Source organism: Orcinus orca, chromosome 2, assembly GCF_937001465.1.
Source record: "Orcinus orca chromosome 2, mOrcOrc1.1, whole genome shotgun sequence".
In the NCBI taxonomy this organism is placed as follows: domain Eukaryota; kingdom Metazoa; phylum Chordata; class Mammalia; order Artiodactyla; family Delphinidae; genus Orcinus; species Orcinus orca.
The window spans coordinates 113,473,368-113,482,831 of NC_064560.1; the positions used below are offsets into that span (position 1 = coordinate 113,473,368).

The following is a 9,464-nucleotide window of genomic DNA, read 5'->3' on the forward strand; positions in this document are numbered from 1 at the left end:
TAAATTTGTTGAGTCTAGATTTTTAAAGTGCTCATAAAACAAAGTAACAAATAAAATTTGCTCTAAACCTGAGGCAGATTAGGAAAAATCCTCAACGAGAATATCCTTCTCACCCAGGAGGCTGTGGAGATGGAGGCCACAAAGTCCTCTTTCGCACCGTCATAGTGGCTACGGGAACCAGCACCTCCAGAGCAGTCAGAGTTTTCACTCGTCACACTGTATTGTCTACTCTGCACTCTTCTAACGCTTAATAAATGTTTGCACAGTATTCCTATAATCCCTGCACTCCAAAGTATTGAAGTTTTAGCGAGTGTGAGGGCTTTTTAGAAAACCCAGTAGATGACTTCACCATTGACAGGGGCCAAATGAGGAAAGATAATGAGTACAACACGGAATAACCTCCCCCAAATTAAACAATCATATAGGAAGGAAGAAGACGATTGGCTGATTCACTGAAGACCCCGCGTTCACCCTTTGCCGCGTTATAATTTCGGCCCTGACCTAACGTCAAGCAGCAGCTGGGGCCTAATCGCCGAAGAATGTGGCTTCCGGAATCTAAAAAGGCGGCCCTGCCGTGCCATTGTTCCCACAATGCCGTGACTCGGATTCGAACCGAGGTTGCTGCGGCCACAACGCAGAGTACTAACCACTATACGATCACGGCGAGCTACTGGGACGCCACAAGGAGCGCACCATTGAGTGTCGTCCTCGTCTAGGTGGCTGCCGCTCTCGCCTTCCCAAGCTGCTCACTGTCGACCAGGCCCCTCTGGCCCTGGCGCCCAGCCCGAAGTGGAGTAGGGGCGCCGTGGACGCCTGGCCGAAGTCTCTGCTGGTCGTCCGCACGGCCCGTGAAAGAGAGGACATGAAAGTCCTCTGCAAACTAAAGGACTCCTAGGAGGCCAGGCCTACGTCCGGGACTCTCACGCAGCCTGTACGAATGTGAGGGCCGGGGGTCGCCCGAACGGCGGCGCTGGGCCTCTATCACACCCACCGTGCCCTGGCGCTCACGCTATCTGAACGGGCTCTTGCTAGGAATGGGGCCGCCTCTTAAATCCCACAAGAAGGAAAATCAGTTCGGACCCAGCCGCACAACTTCCTTCGAGATGCGGAGTAAGGGGAACTCGCAGAAAACACACGCCTACGGTAATGAAGCAGTGGGATCTGGCGGCCCGGTGAGTGCTTACGGATATCTAGAAAGCAAGCGAGCAGTGCGCCTGCGTCCCTTCAGGGAGAGGCGAAGTTAGAGGTGGGCGGGAACCAGCAGTGACATGACAAAGGGGCGGGGCCTTAAACAGAGAAGAGCTTAGGCGAGGAAAAAAACGCACGGGTCCCCAGTAGCGCGCCGTGATCGTATAGTGGTTAGTACTCTGCGTTGTGGCCGCAGCAACCTCGGTTCGAATCCGAGTCACGGCATTGCGAAAGCAGTGGCACGGCAAGGGGTCGGCTTTTTAACGCTCTCCATTTTTATCTTCAGTTTGTAATAACTTCCTTGAAAATGGATCCCAATCCCCTTGTGACAGTTGGAAACAATGTTTACGCCAGGTCTCGCTAAATTGGACTTAGGAAGCATATAGGCTTCCGCTTACCCTGGTCTACGCACGTTATCCTGCCCAGCCCAGACAAAGCACAGAACACTCACAAGGCGAAGAAGTGGTATAATTGACATATGTACCAATGTCCACGGCAACACTAAAAACGGGCTCCCAATAATAGGAAGAGAACGCTTCTTAGAGGAGGTGACTTTTGAAGTAGCTCTTAAAGGCAGAAAGGGAATTTGTCAAACAGCCAGGATTGTCAAGCAACCAGGATTATCTCGTGTGCTAAGGGCTCCAAAAGAAACAATCATAATTCCTCTTTGTAAGTCTTCTCTCTTCCCCACCCCCACTACGCCCACAGGCCCTGGTCTGACAGGTAGCAGGCGCCTCTCAAGGACTTGTTGAGTGAATGAAAGCAAGTAACTAGGGAATGAGAAACGACACTGAGGGAAGGCCACAGGATGAGCTGGAAAAGGGGGACAAATTTTCCGCAGTCTCGGGGGTGGGGATGAGAGGCGGAGGAGTGAGAGGATTCTATTCGTGTTTAGCAAGATCCCTCTGGCGGCTCTGAAGGGGGGCAGCGATTAGAGCAGACAACACTGAAGAGACCGGTGGTCTCTCTGCATTCACTTGTTAGAACCAGGGGTATGTTCTCATTTTAGCAAAAAGCCACTGCCTACTGTGGACTCGGCCTGGTTCTAGGCGCCATGGAGACGAGAGCGCTGATGTACAAGAAGAAAAATCAGACCCAGTCCCTGCTGCGCCCAGGGACGCAACAGAGGAGGGCACCGGGTCCGGCGGGAGCCCTGCGGAGGGACGAGTCAGGGCCGTCGCGGGAATAAGAGAAACAAGGAAGCGGGTGCTGGAGGCGGGGAGAATGGCAGGGTGTGTTCACTGAGTTCCTTCTAAGTGGACAGCCCAGTTCTGCGGGCATCTACATTATCCGTAGAGAGAAGCCCTGAGGAGCGCACCCCGGCAGGTTTGGGGTCGCTGGAAGGGTCTCCGGGACAGAGAAGATGGGCGTCCTCCAAGGAATGAGAGTTACACAGCTCGTGAACACTCAGCTCCGACCAGTCCCGTCTCTGGATGCCCAAGTGGTACCCCCTAAACTCTTACATGGAACCCACCCTTTCCCACTGCATCATCCCCACCTCCCGTGGCTAATGGGCCAAAACAGGAGAGAACCAGACCAACTGACAAGAGAGCAATGCGCCTGCGCATTCTCAGACCCGGCCTTAGGCCGGAACCCGCCCCATAGGTGGACCTTTTGGTGACGTGCAGAATGGGAAGGCCTTTAACTGTTGAAGAAGACAATCAGAAAAAGCCGCCGACAGGTCCCCGGTAGCTCGCCGTGATCGTATAGTGGTTAGTACTCTGCGTTGTGGCCGCAGCAACCTCGGTTCGAATCCGAGTCACGGCATTGTGGGAACAATGGCACGGCAAGGGGCTTGTCTTTTCTAATTCCTTTTTTTCCCCCCAGCCCATAACACTTTGTATAAATCGTGACTCATTTTTTAAAAATGAAACGCTGCATCTCTCTCCTCTGAAAACTGAAACACCTCTATGATCACCACCTTCAGTAATTCTCATTTAATTATCTGAATACAGCTTTGGATCAAACAGTTGTAACCTCTTACCTCCTGAAAATAAATGGAAAATCAGTGTCTAAATCATTCTCCTACACCAACAAAACAGCGCCCCTGTGGCCTTGCGATTTTTTTCCTTTTCATACATTTATTTTAAAAAATGGTGTATTCATTATCAAATAGAGAATACATATGCACAAGCCAGTGAAAAGTGTCTCCCTCTCATTGTTCACCCTATCTACCAATTATTGCCAGTTTCCAATATATTTTTCTGTGGCAGTCTTTGTATAAATAAATATTTATATATGTATATATGTATGCAAATATATTCCCCCCTTGCTTCTTGCATAACACAGGTGACCTCTTCCCTTCCTCCTCCTCACTCTCAGAAGTCAGGCCTGAAGTGTTAGATTTGCATTGGTAGACAATCTCCCTTTACAGGAAAGAGTATACATACCCAGGGGAATCTCCACCTGATCCAGTCCTTTTTCTCCCCAGGCACTGGCTCGCAGCTAGGGAGGGTGGGACACTATTTGGGGTGATAAGATAAGGGAAAGGAATTCCTTACTGTGCTTGTAAAAAACTTTTGGGAGCCTGGGCTCTGCTGGGAATCAGCCCTATTTTTATTTCAGGTTGGAAAGTCAGGGAAGCCTCCTGGGTTTGGAGTTGGGAAGAGGGACTAGACTTGATAGTTCATTTGGAGACCCTCCACTTCCATCTCTTATCTTATTGTCAGGATCCAACTTAAATCACAAACCACTAAAGTTAGAAAATTCAAGTTCATTGAAGGCAGAACTGAATCCTACTATACTTGTGTTCCAAGAATACAGCCTCTCCATAAATATTTGAAAAGAGATTGCTTGAGTCCATAAATGAGAGAAGTGGCCCCGTTTTCTTTATGGTTGCATCTTAAGTTGTATTCTTGCAACACGGAACCATGTTTTTTTTTGTTTTGTTTTTTAATAAATTTATTTATTTATTTTTGGCTGCGTTGGGTCTTCGTTGCTGCGCGTGGGCTTTCTCTAGCTGCGGCGAGCGGGGGCTACTCTTCGTTGCGGTGCGCAGGCTTCCCATTGCAGTGGCTTCCCTTGTTGCGGAGCACGGGCTCTAGGCGTGAGGGCTTCAGTACTTGTGGCTCACAGGCTTAGTTGCTCCGTGGCATGTGGGATCTTCCCGGACCAGGGCTCGAACCCGTGTTCCCTGCATTGGCAGGCGGATTCTCAATCACTGCGCCACCAGGGAAGTCCCCTATGTTATTTTTAAATTTTTTTAATATATATTTTTAATTAATTTATTTGGCTGCATCAGGTCTCAGTCGCGGCACGCGGGCTCTAGAGCTCGGGCTCAGTTGCCCCACAGCATGTGGGATCCCAGCTTCCCGACCAGGGCTCGAACCCTCATCCCCTGCACTGGAAGGTGGACTCTCAACCACCGGACCACCGGGGAAGTCCCCCCCCCCCCCGCCCCATGTTATTTTATATCAGACAAATAGAAAACACGGCCCAAATGAAGTTCCATTTACATGCAGAATCTCTAAGAACAGAGTGCATATATGAGTATACTGGGATATGTTTGTCCTCTCAAGGTTGTGGACAGAGATGGACCCAAGGCAAGTCTGGAGAGCAAAGCCAAGGGCCAGACTTAGAAGACAAAACCAGAAGGAATGGGAGCTCAGGATGGGACTGGGCATTCAAAGTCAAGCAAATAGAAGGGAGGGACACCCCACTTAGTACCCAGTAAGAAAAGTGAGCTCTAAGGTCTAGGTGTTGGAACATGTGAAAATTTAGGAGGTTAAGGGAGGAAGAGAGGATTTGCCTTAAGAGAAAGGAGAACAGTGTCATTTTAAGGAAAGTTTGGGAGAAGACAGTTGCAAGCACAGAGGAGGTCAGCAGACTCAGGTGCTGCAAAGGAGAAAGAGGAATGAGACAAAATAACTAGGCTTAACATTTAGAAGTCGTTGTTGACTTTTAAAACTTTCTATGAGAGCAGATGGATAACGTGTATCAAGAGTAAGAAAAAAATGTACACTCTTTGCCCCAACAACTCCACTTTTGGGAATCTTGTCAAAGGAAATAATCCTAAACTTGGAAAAGTTATCCACATAAAGATGTTTGTTACAGTTATTTAGAAGGGAGGAGAATGGAAATAGCCTAAATGCTCAACAAATAAAGTGATGAGCTAAACTGAGGTATGCTCATTTGATGAGATATTAAATTGCCATTTTTAAAGTCAATTTTAAAGCACTATTTCCAACTAAAAGGAGTAAGACTCCCTTAAAAAAATGACTGGTTACATTTTGCAGCAGGGTAAGTACAAGTTGAGTCTGGAACATCTCGTGTGAGAATGCAAGTAAGTGTTTAAAGATTGGCGAGACCAAGTCAAAAGAATGCAGAAGCCTCTTGAAAGGGCTCCTGCTGGCCCAGTTTGGGATAGTTTTGAGCATCAAACAGAATGATGATGGTAATGGATTATATCACATTGAATTTTTTTTAAAAAAAAGAGTTTTTGAGACCATGGGGATGGGGGGAGGGGGAGGGAGGAGGAAGAGGAGAAACTCTTCTTTACAGAAATGAATGCCAGATAACAAATGCAGGGACTTCCCTGGTGACGCAGTGGTTAAGAATCCGCCTGCCAATGTAGGGGACGTGGGTTCGAGCCCTGGTCTGGGAAGATCCCACATGCCGCGGAGCAACTAAGCCCGTGCACCACAACTACTGAGCCCGTGCTCTAGAGCCCACGAGCCACAGCTACTGAGCCCGTGTGCCACAACTACTGAAGGCTGTGCGCCTAGAGCCCGTGCTCCACAACAAGAGACGCCACCGCGAAGCCACCGCAATGAGAAGCCCGTGCACCACAAGGAAGAGTAGCCCCCGCTCCCCACAACTAGATAAAGCCCGCGCACAGCAACAAAGACCCAACACAGCCAAACATAAATAAATAAATAAGAAGTTTTAAAAACCCACAAATACAGAATGACAGAGTCATCATTTTGTGATCCCCAGTGTAATAACAAATGTAAGCACAGACCACCAATGGAAGCTAAAACCACTGGATAAAACATGTTGGGAGCTAATAGTCTTAGGTTATCGCACCACAACTTACTTTGTGAAATTGTGAAATGGAGAAATCTGATGGACTCCAACTTAACCAAGTGATCAAGCCTAGCATCACCAATGAAGGACAAATGTGCACTATTGGCTGGCCCGCCAGTGTAACACACTAGAAAGTCCACAACATCCCTCATGTAATGGTCTTTTAAAAACTGTCTAACCTGAATCTAATCATGAGGAAACTATGGAAAAATCCAAAATGTGCGACATTCTACATGACAACTGCCCTGGACATTTCAGAATGATCAATGTCATGAAAAACAAACTAGCAAGAAAAAAATGGGGAACAGTTCAAGATTTAAAGAGATTAAAGAAACAAACAAGTGCAACAGGGGAAGGAACCTTGATAAATCCTGAATCAGGACAAAAAATAAACAAACAAACAAAAACCCCAACTATATATATATGACATTTGGGGGGAAATGGAAAAAAATTAATGTAGACTGCATAATAGACAATACTATTATGGTAATGGTCTAATGGCCCCATGCAAGAATTCCTTATTCTTAGGGAATGGCTGCTGAAGTATTTAGAGCTGAAGTATCATGATACCTGAAACTTGCATCAAATGGTTAAGGGGAAAAAAGTGTGGGGGGATAGAACAAATGTGGCAAAATGTTAAAAAGTAGTGAATCTAGGTGAAGGCTATACAGATTTCCACTGTACTTTCTTTGAATTTTTCTGTAGCTTTGAAATATTTTGAAAAACAATTGGAAGAAAATAAAGCTTACATAATAAAAATGGGGAAAATATGCAATGTTAAGTGGAAAAAATAAGGACATAAAATTGTGTATACCACAATTATAGCTATATAAAAATACGAACAAGAGGAATGATCTTTATTCATTTCAACATTTGTTAAGCTCCTGCCACATGACAGGCTCTGCACTAAGTGATGGGAACACCCCCGGCTCCCTTTCAGAATCCTGAGTCTATGGTACAATGCTTAACTGCAAGACTTTGGTTACAGCAAACTCCACCCAGGTCTTAGAGGAGGCTTGCCGAGAGGGCCTCACCTCTGTATCCTTGGTTCCTAGCAAGCTTCCTGGCCCCATGAGGTGCTCAACAATGCCTGATTCCAGGAGCACACACTCTGGTGGGGGAGGAAAGTGCATTAACAGATAGTTTAAAACAAGAGTAAGTTCATGGTGCACATAAGGTACTACAGCTTTTTAATTATCATTTAAACTCTACCCTTATGATATCCTCCCCACTCTTCATGTGACTTTACTTCCTACCCTTCCTCACTATGAACCCACCCCTTCTTTATGGTAGGCTGGTTCCCACCTCAATCCCTTCACTCAACTCATGCTGACCTCCTGGCTTGGAATGATCTTTCACTCCTTTGCTTCATCTGTCCAAATCCTACCCAGCTCAGGTCTACCCCCTCCATGAAGCCTAACTATCTTTTGTGTAGACTTGATTGATTCCATTCCTCTGAGCTGTCAGCAGCTTAACTCCATATTTCTTAAACATATGTGGCTTCATTTGACATCTACCATGGTAAGCACTTTACAGTTTTTAAATCCTGTTCCATCATTTCCATCATTTCATATCTATCATTTCCCCTAATCCTCACACAACAGTCATCATGCCCTTTGCAGATATAAGGCAAGTGAAAATCAGTGGCATTGAGTATCTTGCCACTGATCCTCAGAGATCTGGCTACAGCCCACAATTATTGTTGTCAGACACCTGGTGATTGAGGAGACCCTCCAATATGCATCAACTGGACAATTCTTCTAGAATTATTATCTCTATGTCCAGCTTTGATTTGTTAGTCAATTTTTTTAAGCTGCACATTTTTACGATGTGCACGTTATTTTCTCTATTATACCTCATGAAACCAGACAAAATATCAGATATTTCAGTATCTCCTACAGTCCTGCTACTCAAAGTGTGGTGGGAGGGCCAGCTGCATCTGTATCACCTGGGAGCCTATTGGAACTACACCGGGACCCCATCCCAGCTAGACCTACAGAATCAGAAACTTCAATTTAACAAATTCCCCAGGAGATTCGTGTGCATATCGCAGTTTGGAAAGCACTGTCCTGTAACACCAAAGAATATGCACAAAGCAGAAACTCAACAAATATTTTGAGACCTGGGGCCCTGGGAATCCTAGGGTATTCTCAGTTTTGCCATCACATCTTACACTGCTCCAGCTTTGAGCTCCCTTCCCTGTGGGGTCTCACGTGGCTCTTCGCTCCCCCACAAGACAGATATGAGCCTAAGAGTGAGGGAGACACTGAGGTAGTGCTCAGAGGGATGCTGGTGAGGTGAAGCTGCTACCTTTCCATCAGAGTCAAAAGCAAATGTTGGCGTTGGCCTCAGGGCTACAACATTCCTGGGGAGAAATTGGTTTTATTTCTAAGACAAAAATGCTTGAGCATCCGAGCCTCTGGAGGATAAGGGGTTTATGATAGACAACACTGGAACTGTTTCTAGACTTGATTTATTGACTTGTCTGTTTCTATTCTGTCACTAAGCTGATTGGCAACGCAACCTGGGACTTGAAGGGATTCCTGTGTATATGCTTGCGCTGCCATCAGGGCCGGGTGGGAGGCGTTTGTGCAAGGGCCGTTTGCCTGTGAGGAGGGCGTGTGTGGAAACCGCTCGGGAGAAGTGGGTGCCTCTAGGGAGATGATTGTCTGTGATGTGAGATGTCTACCTAGAGTGGGTTCGAGTATGTGCACAGAGAGCAGTTGGATGGGAGGAGGTAGGTGGGGCCCCGAAGGCAGCACGCCGGAGCCGGTAGTTCCAGACACATCTTACAGAACAGCCCCTGTCTCGCCCCCACCCCACCCCAGTTTTTCCTCCCAGGATATTATTTCCCAGTTGGGAGGCCTTGGGGAGGGTAAAGGAGGGGCGGAAGGCGCCGGAGGGCCAGGAACCCCGGAGTCCGAAGACTCCCCTCTTGGCGTCTCGCGCGAGGTGGGAGCTGGGGAGGGGGAACAGACGTGCACAGGTGCGTCCCCAGGGGGGCGCGCGTGGCGACACATGGAGGATTCATCCTCAGTGCATCCTCAAGAGTCGCATTCCCTGCCCTAGGGTCGCCACTTCACTTCTCCGTCCACACAGGCTGGAAGCCCCCGCCCGCTCCTCTCCGCCGGGCGGAGGGAGGTCGCCTCCTTTAGGTAGCGGAACCCCGCCCCTCCCTTGTTACTGACGAGCCCCGCCCCCTCTCGCCGCCCCGCCGAGCTCCGCCCCCGCCCCGCCCCCTGCCCGGCCAC

The 9,464-nt window shown here is 47.9% G+C and overlaps 1 protein-coding gene and 3 non-coding genes across 4 annotated transcripts in view; 2 read left to right on the forward strand and 2 right to left on the reverse strand.

The window, feature by feature from the left end:
• Positions 1-9,464, reverse strand: part of SLC28A2 (solute carrier family 28 member 2) — a 221,766-nt gene that overhangs the window by 198,614 nt on the left and 13,688 nt on the right. The window lies entirely within an intron of this gene.
• TRNAH-GUG (transfer RNA histidin (anticodon GUG)) lies at positions 593-664 on the reverse strand. Its single transcript has one exon. It is a non-coding gene; the product is annotated as a tRNA-His (tRNA).
• TRNAH-GUG (transfer RNA histidin (anticodon GUG)) lies at positions 1,342-1,413 on the forward strand. Its single transcript has one exon. It is a non-coding gene; the product is annotated as a tRNA-His (tRNA).
• TRNAH-GUG (transfer RNA histidin (anticodon GUG)) lies at positions 2,884-2,955 on the forward strand. The gene has a single exon. It is a non-coding gene; the product is annotated as a tRNA-His (tRNA).